Consider the following 14,077-nt stretch of genomic DNA (forward strand, 5'->3'; position numbering starts at 1 on the left):
CTGGTCTACCACTCAATGCATTCTGACCATGAGGCTGCGGGGAGAACTTCAACTCCAGCAACTTGTATTCAGAAGATGGACCCCATGAGACATCAGCTATCTCCAGTGAGAATGGCCTTTATCAAAAAGTCCCTAAACAATAAATGCTGGCATGGATGCGGAGAGAGAGGAACACTCCTACATTGCTGGCGGGACTGCAAACTGGTTCAGCCTCTGTGGAAAGCAATATAGAGAGACCTTAAAGTGATGCAAGTAGATCTACCATTTGATCCAGCATACCCAAAAGAACAAATGACACTCTACAGATGGGACGCCTGCACTCGAATGTTTATAGCAGCACAGTTTACAATTGCGAAGGTGTGGAAACAACCCAGGTGCCCATCAATACATGAGTGGATTAATAAAATGTGGTATATGTTCACCATGGAGCACTACTCAGCTTTAAGAAACAATGGTGATCTAGCACCTCTTATATTATCCTGAATATAGCTGGAACCCATTCTACTAAGTGAGGTATCTCGAGAATGGAAAAACAAGCACCATATGTACTCACAAATTGGTATTAATGGATCAACATTTAAGTGGACATATAGGAGTAACATTTATTGGGTGTTGGGCAGGTGGGAGGGGGGAGGGGGAACATGGGCAATCTATGTAACCTTAACATTTGTAGCCCCATAATATGCTGAAATAAAAAAAATCTAAATTAACAACAACAACAAAAGAAGATGAACCCCTGGGCCCATCTCTTGTCTCCAGGGCTCCTGCAAAGGACTCATGGGTGTTGGCCACCGAAATGACCCAATGCCGGCTGAGAGAAGAAGATAAGAGCTGGCAGGCCTCCCTTGCTCTGGAGGTTGTGTCATTTGCGGTGGACTCTGCCACAGGAGGAAGATAAGAACTGGGTGGGCTCACTTCCCCACAGAGATTGTCTCACACCCAGTAGACATGTGCCCTGAATCCGGAGAAACAGTAGGTGCTTTGCAAATATTTACCTAGCTGCATGGCAACAGGGCAGTTCTGTTTAACTACGGGGACGTGGGTGACACATGCATACAACAGGGCACGTTCCTTCCCGGGGCTACCACCCCAGGTGCTGAGAACCGCCCCACATGGCTGGCGAACCCCTATAAGGTCTAAATCATCCAGTTATCCAAGACGTGAGCATCCAACACAGAACACATCAGGTTTGCTTTCGTGCGTGACCTCAATGGCTGTCACTCGGCCTTGGAGTCTGGACCCCTCCTTCCATTCTCAGACATGAGTGTCACAAGCACCATGGACTTCTCTATTTTGCTGCTGATCTTCCCATGGAGGGGTTAAGGCAGGCGTCCTCAAACTACGGCCCGAGGGCCACATGCGGGTGTTTTTGCCTGTTTTTTTACTTCAAAATAAGATATGTGCAGTATGCATAGGAATTTGTTCATAGCTTTTTTTAAAACTATAGTCCAGCCCTCCAGTGGTCTGAGGGACAGTGAACTGGCCCCCTGTTTAAGAAGTTTGAGGACCCCTGGGTTAAGGAAAGCCAGTGTCTGGTGCTTAAATCAACAACAGCAAAGCACAGCAGAGAGACCACAAGGTGACACCTGCCCACACCTCCTTCCATCAGGAACCAAAGGGGAACTTAACAAACGCCTGCAGAGACCAACTCAAGTAACTAAGCCACCTTCCCCTCCAAAACAAGAAGTGAGTAAGTGCTGGCTTGGTGTTGTCCTGGTAGCACGTGACTAGAGAGACTGGGTTGAAAGGTAGATCACGGCTAAAGAACATGAGAGGAAGGCCTTGGTCACTGAAACCCCATATGGCAACTCAGACTTTTGTCCCCAGGTAAATAGTGTTGGCAGCTGCGCCCAGGTACCTGCTCCTAAAGCGTGAGGCCTAAATGCAGACAAGCCGTGTGCACGGGCAGCCTCTTTGTTAACTGCCACACGCATGGCGCCACCTTGTGGCATGATAAATCCCTTCAGCAACTTGGAAGAAGCAGCTGCCCAATTTTTCCTCCATATCATACCTTCTGTGAAGTGCAATATTTAAACTATTTTTGACTAGTTTAAGAAAACAGCTTCAGCTAGGCATGGTGGCTCACACCTATAATCCTAGCACTCTGGGAGGCCGAGGTAGGAGGATCAATTGAGGTCAGGAGTTCCAGACCAGCCTGAGCAAGAGTGAGACCCCATCTTTACTAAACATAGAAAAAATTAGCTGGGCATGGTGGCACATGCCTGTAGTCCCAGCTACTCGGGAGGCTGAGGCAGGAGGATCACTTGAGCCCAGGAGGTTGCTGTGAGCTGTGATGACGCCACGGCACTCTACCCAGGCAATAGAGCAAGACTCTATCTCAAATAAAAAAAAAAAAAGAAAGAAAAGAAAAGAAAACAGCTTCAGCTTCTACTTCCTAATTGAAAAAACAAAAAGTCTATGACACATTTTCCTTGGGATCTAACAGTTAATACGAACTGCAATTTACCTACCTCAAAGTCAGCAATTGAAAAATAGGAAGAAAATTTGAGGAAGGAGTTTCACAGTTTTACAAAAAAATGCTTCTCTAAAAAAATGACAATTACCTTTCTTTTTTTTTGAAAAAAAACAAAAACCCTCATCCAGAGGTTCAAGCCCTAGACCACATTGTACCATCTCATGTCTATATTGCTTAAAAGGCAGATTTCTCCCTGACGTGGGCATGGATGGATGGGTGTCAGCCAAGCTGAAAGAGATCTGAGGCTTGAGCACGTGGACTCCGGGTTTCACTATTTTTTTTTTTTTTATTATTTTAAGAAATGATTAACCAGTGCTGTCCATACGAATGTCGCAGGTAGAGGGTACAGGTGTCCCACTGACTTACGGGAAACATCACGCGGTTGGCTGTGAACCTGTAGAAGCAGGACTGAAATGCAGGCTTCCTGTTTCTAGTCTTAACTGTGGGTCTCAGAGCTCAGCTTAGAGAGTAGACCGCACTGGTTAGAGCGAAGTTCTGTACTTGGTGTGGTTACGAAATCAAAGCTGGGGTCTGCGGCCGGGTCCCCGTGAGGACTAGCGAAGCTCTAGGCCACTCTCGGGGTTCCTTCTGTCGCCCAGCCCGGCCTTGCAGCCAACACGCTCCCAAAGCCACCACCCTGTGAAACATTGCAGCCCCCAAAGCTTTGCACGCAAGTCCTTCTCTTCCTTGGTGGTGACACCACAATGTCACGTTCACAGCAGGTGCTCAGCAGATGATCTCGCCCGACTGGCTCCTGATGCATCTCATTGCAGTGAGTGTCACAAGAGCCCAACGCCTGGAACACAACGGCCACTGAATAAATATACCTGGTTGACTGCATTGTTTTAAATGAATTTAAATCAGAATTCTCTCTTGCTCCATCGCTGAGTTCTTTTGTTTAGATTAAGATGCGACAAACACTTATCAAGTACCTACTGGCACGTGCCAAGCACAGGGACACGGATTCTCACTTGAGGCTAAATTTGCACGGGGCCACCAGCCTGACTCAGGCCATCCCTTGGTAGACATGGGTCATTGCGGTGGGAAGTCACTCCCCTGAAAGAAATGAGCAGTGGTGGCCGATAGGCAATCACGGTGAACACTCAGGGAATCTGGGGTGATGGTAAAAATGACTTTGGGATTCAGGGGGCATCTGACTTCAGCTCTCTGGGAGCCAGGTGCCGGGCACAGCACGAAAGATGGGACAGAGAAAGCCACAGGCAATGCCACCAGTCAGGTGAGGGACAGAGGCAGGACGTGGTTGGAGAAGAGTGAGATCAGCAGCAGTGTGGCTGGGAGTTGGGCATCAGCTTCTGCAGAGAGAGAAGGGCACCTTCCAAAGAAGCCACAGGCAGCAGCTGCTGGAATCACCCGGGTGACAACTTAAGGTGGAACAAAGGAAAATGCATTGACAAGGATCAACCAGATGCACAGGTTTGGGGACTTCATAGCTCCCTGCCTGCCTTCCCTGAGTCATCTCCCTGCCCCCTAACATTGCATAAAGGGAAGGGATTAAGCCTCTAAAACCAGAAACATTCATTTTTGTTGGTCTCAGCAGCCAACATACTTAAAAGGAAAAGAAAATTAGCACAAGGCACTAAGGGCAGTAAGGGCACCGTGGTGACAGTGTGTGGATCTTGGTTACCTGTTCTCTGCTCATCCTGTTCCCCAAAATACTCTGGGGAGATGTTTATAATCCACCAGCCTGGAAGGGAGAAGAGATGGAAGGAGGAACGCCCAGGGCGTAAGGAGGTGGTGGGAGGAGAGTTGGAGAAAGGAAAATAGACTTGGTTGGAGAAGCAGTGGGAACAGTGGCAAGGCCCCAGGGAGGAGGTGAAAGTAGTACTTACAAACTCATCCTGGGGTGGGGGTGGGGAGAAACAGGGAGGCATGGGGGAGGGTGAGCAAGCCCAGAGTTTGGGGTAGGTGCAGGGACCCGGATGCTCCGAGGAGTCCCGCTCTACCATCCCAATCCGTGCTCCAGCCACAAGCCACGCTCTGGCTCTGCTGTCAGGTCAACGATTAAGTCACAGATTCAGGTTTAGGCAGGATAACTGCGGCTAGAGCAGGTGGCACCCAGTAAGAGGGAAAGCTAGACAGACTCTGCTCCCTGCTCCCCAACCTTCATCCCCCAAAAGAGAGGGTCTGTGTTCCTGGGGCGATCTTTAGGGACAAACTCTGAGGGAGGAGAAAGGGGAAACAGAAGGAATATAGACATTTCTGTAAGAGCAGAATCTTCCATGAGGCAACAATGGTTCCCCCTCCTGCAGCCCACAGCCCACTGAGCAGGGTGCATTTCCCGCTGGTCTAGGCAGGGGAGCTCCAGGGCACTCTCTGGGCTGCTGAGGACAAGCCTACCAGGTCTGAGCCCTGAGATGTCACTTTTCTGTGGCCTCCCCAGCCCTACCCCACCCTCTGATGCCACCTTCTTGGAAACACCCTTTCCCCTTGCAGACAGGAACACACAGAGTGCAGATAATAAGAATTCTCTGTCTATAGATGCTGCTTCTCAGGCAAATACCCACGACGCTAAAGAGTAATATTCAGGATAGATTAAGAATGAGATGGCAAATCAGTAAACTCAAAGACAGAAATGTCCCATCTGAAGAATAGAAGGAAAGAACATTTTTTTTTTTTAAATGACTAGAACCACACCTGAGCCATGCCTATCAGAAGATTCCATGTTTGTGTCATTGGAGTCCCCGCAGAGGAAGAAGAGGGATTAGTAGAGAAAATATATTTGAAAAAGGAATGACCAAAAACTCTCTAAATAGGGTGAAAAATGTAAACTTGCTGATTCAAAACTCTTAGTGAACCCCAAACAGAGCAAATTCAAAGGAAACCATGCATGGATGCGTGGAAAACTACTGAAAGCCAAGAATAACGAAAAAAAAAAAAAAAAAAAAGAAATTCTCCAAAGGAGATAGTGAAAAGCACACGTCGCCGCTGAATTCTTGCAGAAGTCAGCTCGGACCACGGAGTGCAGAGGACAGAGGGACAGCGTCTTAAACATGCTGAAAGAAAAGAATTCTCAACCCAGAATGTTCTATCCCGTGGGAATACTCTTCACGAATAAAGGAGAAATAAGAGAATCTGCCACCAGCAGACCTGCTCTGCAACAGCTGCTAAAGAAAGTTCTTCGGGCCGGAGGGAAATGATACCAGGGTGAAACTTGGATGTTGAGGAACGAGGGGAACACAACAGAAATGGCGAGTATCTGGTTCAGTATAACTCAGGTTGGCCACTTGCGTGTGCAGCCCACACAAGCCTCCCCATCTCTCCCAGGTGCAATTGGATGTGCGTGTCTATTTCTCCACCGAAATGGAAGCTTCTCGAAGGTTAGGGAATATTCTGGAATTATTCTTGCATTTACCTATGGTGCCTGACTGTGTGTGATGTAGCGGATTGCTGTAGAGCCTATATAACAGTGGATTCCAGTCCTGCCTACAACTGCCACTTCCCAATGGAGTGAACTTGAGGCACTTGACCACTGTGTGCCTCAGTGTTCTTGTCTATACAATGGGATGGTAATGTTTTTTACCTTGTATACATTTCCATGAGGACTGAATTAGTTAATACAAAGCGTGATTAGAACAGGGCTGGGCACACACTAAGTACTACGTGTATTAACCGCCACTGTAAATTCTCTAAGCATTGCTAAATAACTTCCCATATTATGAGTATTTATAGATACTACTGATAGATAGTATAGATAGATCTCATATTGATCTATCATCAGCCTTTGCTTTCATGCACAACAATCATCTAAGGACTAAGCCAGTCTCAGATAAATCCTCTGCTACGTGTGCTTTTGTAGAATCCGTAAGTCAAAACACTCTGAACATCAGAGCGGGCAAGAATGTTCCTTTGATAACTCAAATCTCAATTGTAAATGTTGGAAAGCAGAATGTAAGATGGCAGCAGGTTCATACAAATGAGTCTCAATGTTGCCACCTGCAAGTCTGGTACATAAAGCTTCATCATCTCCTTCTGAAAGCCACACAGAATATTTTTATCCCAGGTTCTCGCTGGAAAGCTCAATTTGAACGTTTTATCACAATCTGTACCAGGCATTTTCCTGAGACAGTTGATATTTGAAGTAGATTTGTAAAAGAGAGATGGGGGCCCATTCCAATTCTAGGTCATTTAAACTCCAACTCCTGGCTCTATTAAGTTATATTAATATCCTCAGCAACTTATCTACTTAGGCCTCCTATAGAAATATTATGATGCCTTCAAAAATTATATTTTGATGATATGTCTTCGACTTTTTGTCGAAGTTAGGTAGAAGAAATGTCCATAGGAAGAATGTCTTTGAATTTTCTGCAAGACTGCTTAAGTATAAAAGTAAAAAATTCCAGGAGACAATGTATCTCTCCTGAGAAAGTATGTGTGCACTTTGGTTTGCTATCAAAAAAATTATAGTTCAGGAGTTCTTGACCTAGGCTGAGTATTAGAATCACCTGGGGAGCTTTTAACAACTTATGCTCAGGTCGTTCCCTGAACCAATTAAGCCAAAATCCTGAGAATTGGGACTCAGGCATTGATTGTTTTGAAAAAGTTCTCCAAGGGATTCTAATGTACACCTACGCGTGAAAATCTGTTTATCAAAAGACATCTGCACTCGATTCACAATTGCAAAGATGTGGAAACAACCCAAGTGTCCATCAATACATGAGTGGATTAATAAAATGTGGTATATGTATACCATGGGGTACTATTCAGCTATAAGAAACAATGGTGATCTAGCACCTCTTGTATTTTCCTGGATAGAGCTGGAACTCATTCTACTAAGTGAAGTATCTCAAGAATGGAAAAACCAGCACCACATGTACTCACCAGCAAATTGGTTTCACTGATCAACACCTGAATGGACATATAGGAATAACAGTTATCAGGAGTCATGCAGATGGGATGGGGGAGGAGATGGGTATATACAAACATAATGAGTGCGATGTGCACCATCTGGGGGATGAACACACTTGAAGCTCTGACTCTGAGAGGGAAGGGGGGAAAGGCAACACACGTAAGCTAAACATTATACCTCCATAATATGCTGAAATAAAAAAAATTTATGGCCGGGCACGGTGGCTCACGCCTGTAATCCTAGCACTCTGGGAGGCCGAAGCAGGCGGATTGTTTGAGCTCAGGAGTTCGAAACCAACCTGAGCAACAGCTAGACCCTGTCTCTGCTATAAATAGAAAGGAAATAATTGGCCAACTAATATATATAGAAAAAATTAGCCAGGCATGGTGGTGCATGCCTGTAGTCCCAGCTACTCAGGAGGCTGAGGCAGGAGGATTGCTTGAGCCCAGGAGTTTGAGGTTGCTGTGAGCCAGGCTGACGCCACAGCACTCACTGTAGCCTGGGCAACAAAGTGAGACTCTGTCTCAAAAAAAAAAAAAAAAAATTATAAAAAGAAAAAAAGAAAATCTCCTTATCATTTCACCCTTGTAAAAATATCTTGACTTCTAAGAAATTTAAAGCTAAATTCCTTATGCCAATTAGCAAAAATTTTTTCATATAGTTTATTCCTCACCCTCCCTGGTTTATTATTATTTTCTTTTTTTTTTTTTTTTGAGACAGAGTCTCGCTTTGTTGTCCAGGCTAGAGTGAGTGCCGTGGCGTCAGCCTAGCTCACAGCAACCTCAAACTCCTGGGCTCGAGTGATCCTTCTGCCTCAGCCTCCCGAGTAGCTGGGACTACAGGCATGCGCCACTATGCCCGGCTAATTTTTTATATATATATCAGTTGGCCAATTAATTTCTTTCTATTTATAGTAGAGACGGGGTCTCGCTCTTGCTCAGGCTGGTTTTGAACTCCTGACCTTGAGCAATCCACCCGCCTCGGCCTCCCAAGAGCTAGGATTACAGGCGTGAGCCACAGCGCCCGGCCTATTATTATTTTCTGTTTGTCTATTTAATGGTCAGATATGCCTTAAAAGTCACCTCAAGTCCTTTTGGAAGTAGGTAGAGAATGAAGCCTCATTTAAAAAAAAAATCCATAAATTCCCTAAAATCCTTCTAAAACCTGTTAGCCATATTTTTAACTTTACCAGTTCTTAGGATAACAGGTTCTATATATTTATTCTCTAGTGTGTGAAGAAGCAATACTCACGTTAGGTGTTCCAAAACAAATTCCCTTTGAGCTTTAAATGGTGGGCACCAGTTCTGACGCTCCAGGATTTAGTAAATAGGTTCTGTTAGTTTTCTATTGCCACGTCTAAGATGACCACGACGTGATGACTCACAACACTCATCTGTTATCTCACAGTTTCTGCAGGCCAGCGGTGCAGGCACAGCTGATCGGAATTCCCTGCTCAGGGTCTCAGGAGGCGGAAACCAAGATGTCTGCTGGGCCACAGCCTCAGCTGGAGGCTGCACTGGAGAAGGATCAGTTTCCAAGTGATTGTTGGGGCTGGGTGACTCGTTTCCTCAAAGCCAGCAGTGCAGGAGAGGAAAGGGGAAAGGGAAGAGGAGGGGAGAGGGGAAAGGGAAGGGGAGAGGAAAGGGGAAAGGGAAGGGGAGGAGAGGGGCGAGGAGGGGAGGAGAGGGGAACCCTGTTGCTTTGCTGTTGCTTTGAGCCTCTCCCTTCTGGAACTGGCCTGTACCCGTTTTTTTTTTTTTTTTTTTTTTTTTGAGACAGAGTCTCACTTTGTTGCCCAGGCTAGAGTGAGTGCCGTGGCGTCAGCCTGGCTCACAGCAACCTCAAACTCCTGGACTCAAGCGATCCTCCTGCCTCAGCCTCCCAAGTAGCAGGGACTACAGGCGTGCGCCACCATGCCCGGCTAATTTTTTTTGTATAGTTATTTTTAGTTGGTCAATTAATTTCTTTCTATTTTTAGTTGACACGGGGTCTCGCTCAGGCTGGTTTCGAACTCCCAACCTTGAGCAATCCACCTGCCTCGGCCTCTCAGAGTGCTAGGATTACAGGCGTGAGCCACCGCGCCGGGCCCTGTACCCGCTTTTAAAGCCCTCACCTGATGAGGCCAGGCCCACCCGAGATGTCTCCCTTTTTGATTTCCCCCAAAGTCAGTTGATTAGGGCCTCAATGACAGATCCAGAGTTTCCCTTTGTCATGCTCTGTTGGTTAGAATCACAGTTTCCACCTGCACTCAGGGGAGGAGCTTATGCAAGGACTCACTGGGGGTCACCTTGGGGGTATCTGCCACCAGTTTATTGTCATGCTGTAAATTCTGGAAAAGCTTCTCTATTCCCACTCAGATTGAAAGAATTTTTGAAATCTGTGCATACATAAAAGCAGTTTCCATCTGTCTAATCATTTTGTGCCTTTTTTTTTTTTTTTTTTTTGCGGGGCAAATTCAGGTTGCGGGGAGCCTAATGCTCTTATGAGATGCCCTCCTGCGAAACACAGCGCCCCGGGTGTAGATGTTCCTGTGCTGTGTGTTTCTAGTGTCCTTTGGAAGACACACCAGCATGTAGCTATGCATCAGGCTAGTGCCTGGGCAGGCAATTTCCAGCTGTTTCTGCTTTTGTTAATGAGCGGCATCTGACAGCTCAGAGCTTGTAAGTTTAATTGATTATTTACCCTAAATTTGTGACTTTTTTTTTACGAAATCTTGCCCATACTTTTCCTTCACGTATTAGTTTCCTGTGGCTGCCGTGACAAAATATGGCAGACCGGATGGCTGGAACAACAGAACTTACTTCCTCCCAGTTTGGAGGTTGGGAGTCCCAGATCAGGGTATTGGCAGGGTTCATTTCTGAGGCCCGTCTCCTTGGTTTGCAGACGGCCACCCTCTTGCTGTGTCCTCACCTGGCCTTTCCTCTGTGCGTGGGGACCCTGGTGCCTCTTTGTGTCCAAGTTTCCTCTTCTTGTAAGAATTATCAGTCACACTGGATTAGGACCCGCTTTAAGGGCCTCATTGTAAGTTCATCACCTCTTTGAAGGTCCTGCCTCCAAATACAGTCTTCATTCTGAGGTCCTGGGGTTGGGGCTTCAACAAAACATGAATTTTAGGGGGACATTTTCCATTTTCGTGCCTACTCACCGCCATTTGGAACACTCTCAGATGTGTCTCCATCTATTTTGTATTTCATTATGTGTAAGAGTTTATTCATCTTCTAAGCCTTTTGTTCCTGCCTTCAAGGAGCTTGTAATATAAAACCAAACACCAGAGGTGAGAAGGACATAATGCAATAAAGTAGGTAATTAGTGGGTGTGGTGGCTCACACCCATAACCTCAGCACTTTGGGAGGCCAAGGCGGGAGGATCACTGGAGGCCAAGAGTTTGAGACCACCCTGGGCAACGTAGTGAGACCCTGTCTCTACAAAAAAATAGAAAAATTAGCCAGGCATTATGGCGCATGCCTATAGTCCCAGCTAGTTGGGAGGCTGAGGCAGGAGGATCGCTTGAGCCCTGGAGTTTGAGGCTGCAGTGGGCTATGATCATACCACTACACTCAGCCAGGGTGACAGGGACTACTGCCATATCTACTTTATAGATCAGGAAACAGAGGGCCAGAGAGATTAGGTAGCCCAGGGTCATGCTGTTGGTAGGGGACAAAATCAATTCTAACCCTGGGGGCCTGGCTTGCGTCTACTTGAGTGACCATTAAATTTTGCTGACATGCAACCACAACAAAAAAAGTGTGATCTTCTACTTAAACGCAAAACAAACTAATCTAAACCAGAACTACCTCCTAAATGGTTGTTATTCTGAATGATTTTTTTTTTATTTGAGACAGGGTCTCACTCTGCCACCACTGCTGGAATGCAGTGGCATCATCATAGCTTGCTGCAGCCTTTTTTGGGGGGGCAGTAGCAAGCACACCCCAATGTTCTGCCGCTATGCATTTCTCACCGGCTGTATGTATTTAGAAGTGTCATCTTGTTTTCATTTAAACAAAGACATACCCGAACACAGTCTCTCTTCCCTGGAACATGGAGCTTTTAGCTATTTCTTCAACTACCTTTTTGTTATTATTTCCCATGTTCCTATTTCTTGAGCCTCTTCTTAATGTGAATACAGAATACATCTGGACTGTGTCTGAGTGGTGAATTTATCATTATTTATTCTTTTCTTAGCACATGAATTGAAACTGGTTTGTATGAGCCAAGACATGTGAATAAAACAGTAATGTTTAGTCAAATAGGAATTCTGTCTTTAAAATGTCTAAACATGGCTAAGACACCTCTCAGGATCAGCCTGGGTAACATAAACGTGAACTTGCATGAATCTTTCAAAGACAGCTATTTCTCCACTGAATTTTTCTGTATTTAATACCTCTTTCTTTGATTCCTCCAAACACAAATGTGGCAATGCCTTTGTACGTACATTTATTTTTTTTAATTCTTTTTTGAAAATTCTATCATCAAAATAATTTGTCCTGGTGGAAACTTATCTATAAAAAAATATTAGGTTAGAAACCCTTAAAGAAAAGCACCAGACCGGAAGTTCTCTTTGGCTCTGAGCCTGCTACAGTGAAAGTTCTGGGCAAGTCTTACTTTATTGCTTCTGGGCAGCAGTTTCTGTTGGAAGGAGGGAGGGAGGGAAGAAAAGAAACTAGGCTGAATGACCTCCGAAGTCCCTTTCCACTCAAAATCTTCTTGATTCTGCTAAAAAGAACTTGCCTTTAATAAACTGCTCAGTTGGTCTGCAAAGCAGAATGGTAGTAACAGCTGCCCTCTGCAGGGCACTAGACCAAAAGCTTGAGCTGGGTTATCTCATTTAACAGACACTTGATTAGTATTCTCCCACTTTATGGGTAAGAGACAAATTAGCCAAAAAACTCAGTCTCTACCTTTTTTTTCCCCCCAGATTCTTGCTCTGTTGCCTTGGCTGGAGTGCAGTGGCATCAGCCTAGCCCCAGACCCCTGCAACCTCAAACTCCTGGGCTCAAGCCATCGTCCTGTCTCAGCCTTGCAAGTAGCTGGGACTACAAGCACCACCACACCCAGCTAATCTTTCTATTTTTGGAAGAGATGGTGTCTCACTATATTGCCCAGGCTGGTCTTGAACTCCTGACCTCAAGTGATCCTCCAGACCTTGGCTTCCCAAGAGTGCTGGGATTACAGGCGTGAGCCATGGCGCCAAGCCTAGTTTCTGCTTGTTTTTTAACAAACACAATCCTCAATCACCAACAAGAGAAATGGCTGAGTAGATGGGAAAAATTTATGAACTCAGAAAATGCAAATCAAAATCAGACTTTTAAAAACACAACTTTTGGCAAAGTCTGCCGTATTCAGGAGGCCTGTGCTACAATGCCATTGCCTGCAGAACAAAGTAAGCATGTTTATCCCAATTCTTCAAAATCAACAGCTGCAATGTTTTCTCTTCAGAAAGTAGAATTGCAGGGACAAGCTAAGGAATCACACAGGTATTCATTTTCTAAATTCAAGCACGAACTTGAGATACCTTAATGAAAGAACAGATAATGCCAATAAAACAAAAGGATAATTCAAAACTAATCTCCAGGCAGGCATAAATGATATTAGAACTTAGGACAATGTTTCCTATGTATTATCCTATATTTATTATTAACATTGGGATAATCAACTAAAATTAAATATACTAAGGAAACAATGTAAATCACAGTTTAAAAAGTGAAGTGAGAGTTGAACTCCATAATTTCCTCAGGAATATTCATGTAAACATTTAGTAAGTTTTATACCAAGAATTGTACTGTTTATGAACTGTCAAATCTTGAGTCTTTTTGTTCTATATGGTCTGAATGTTTTCAATTTTGTATCAAACACATTTACATTTTTTTTTTTTTTTTTGAGACAGAGTCTCACTTTGTTGTCCAGGCTAGAGTGAGTGCCGTGGCGTCAGCCTAGCTCACAGCAACCTCAAACTCCTGGGCTTGAGCGATCCTTCTGCCTCAGCCTCCCGAGTAGCTGGGACTACAGGCATGCGCCACCATGCCCGGCTAATTTTTTATATATATATCAGTTGGCCAATTAATTTCTTTCTATTTATAGTAGAGACGGGGTCTCGCTCTTGCTCAGGCTGGTTTTGAACTCCTGACCTCGAGCAATCCGCCCGCCTCGGCCTCCCAGAGTGCTAGGATTACAGGCGTGAGCCACCGCGCCCGGCCAAACACATTTACATTTTTTAGAAAACTGGTAAAGTACCATTTAATGCCAGCTTCCAGAGCTAAACTTAAATCAATTCATGATACTAAAGCCCTCTATCACAAGTTAATAAGACATGCATGAACACTTGAAAAAAACAAAAATATTTCTGAAACACCTGTACCTCAAACAGTTGGCCTCAGAAATGGCATTTGACATACTGAGTACAAAGATCAAGTACTGAGTACAAAGATCACAACTTGATCTTCGTGTTTTGGATTTAACACACTAATAAAGTGATGATGACTGTGAAACCACACAAAAAGCTATAGAGCTTGAGCTAACTAAAAAAAAAAAAATTATCTTTCATCATTCTATCTCATCAGCCTTAGATGCACAGCAGGGGAAACTCTGCTCCATTTGTCTCTGTATCTTCCTGCAGAGGCAGCAGTCACGCATGTTCTTGTACGTCAAGAAACATACCTTCAGTGAGTAAAATATTCTTTGATACCACATTTGATAGATACCCTGGGAAATTTTGACGCCTGTATCCTTCAAATTGC

The sequence above is a fragment of the Microcebus murinus genome, chromosome 25, assembly GCF_040939455.1.
Source record: "Microcebus murinus isolate Inina chromosome 25, M.murinus_Inina_mat1.0, whole genome shotgun sequence".
In the NCBI taxonomy this organism is placed as follows: Eukaryota; Metazoa; Chordata; class Mammalia; order Primates; family Cheirogaleidae; genus Microcebus; species Microcebus murinus.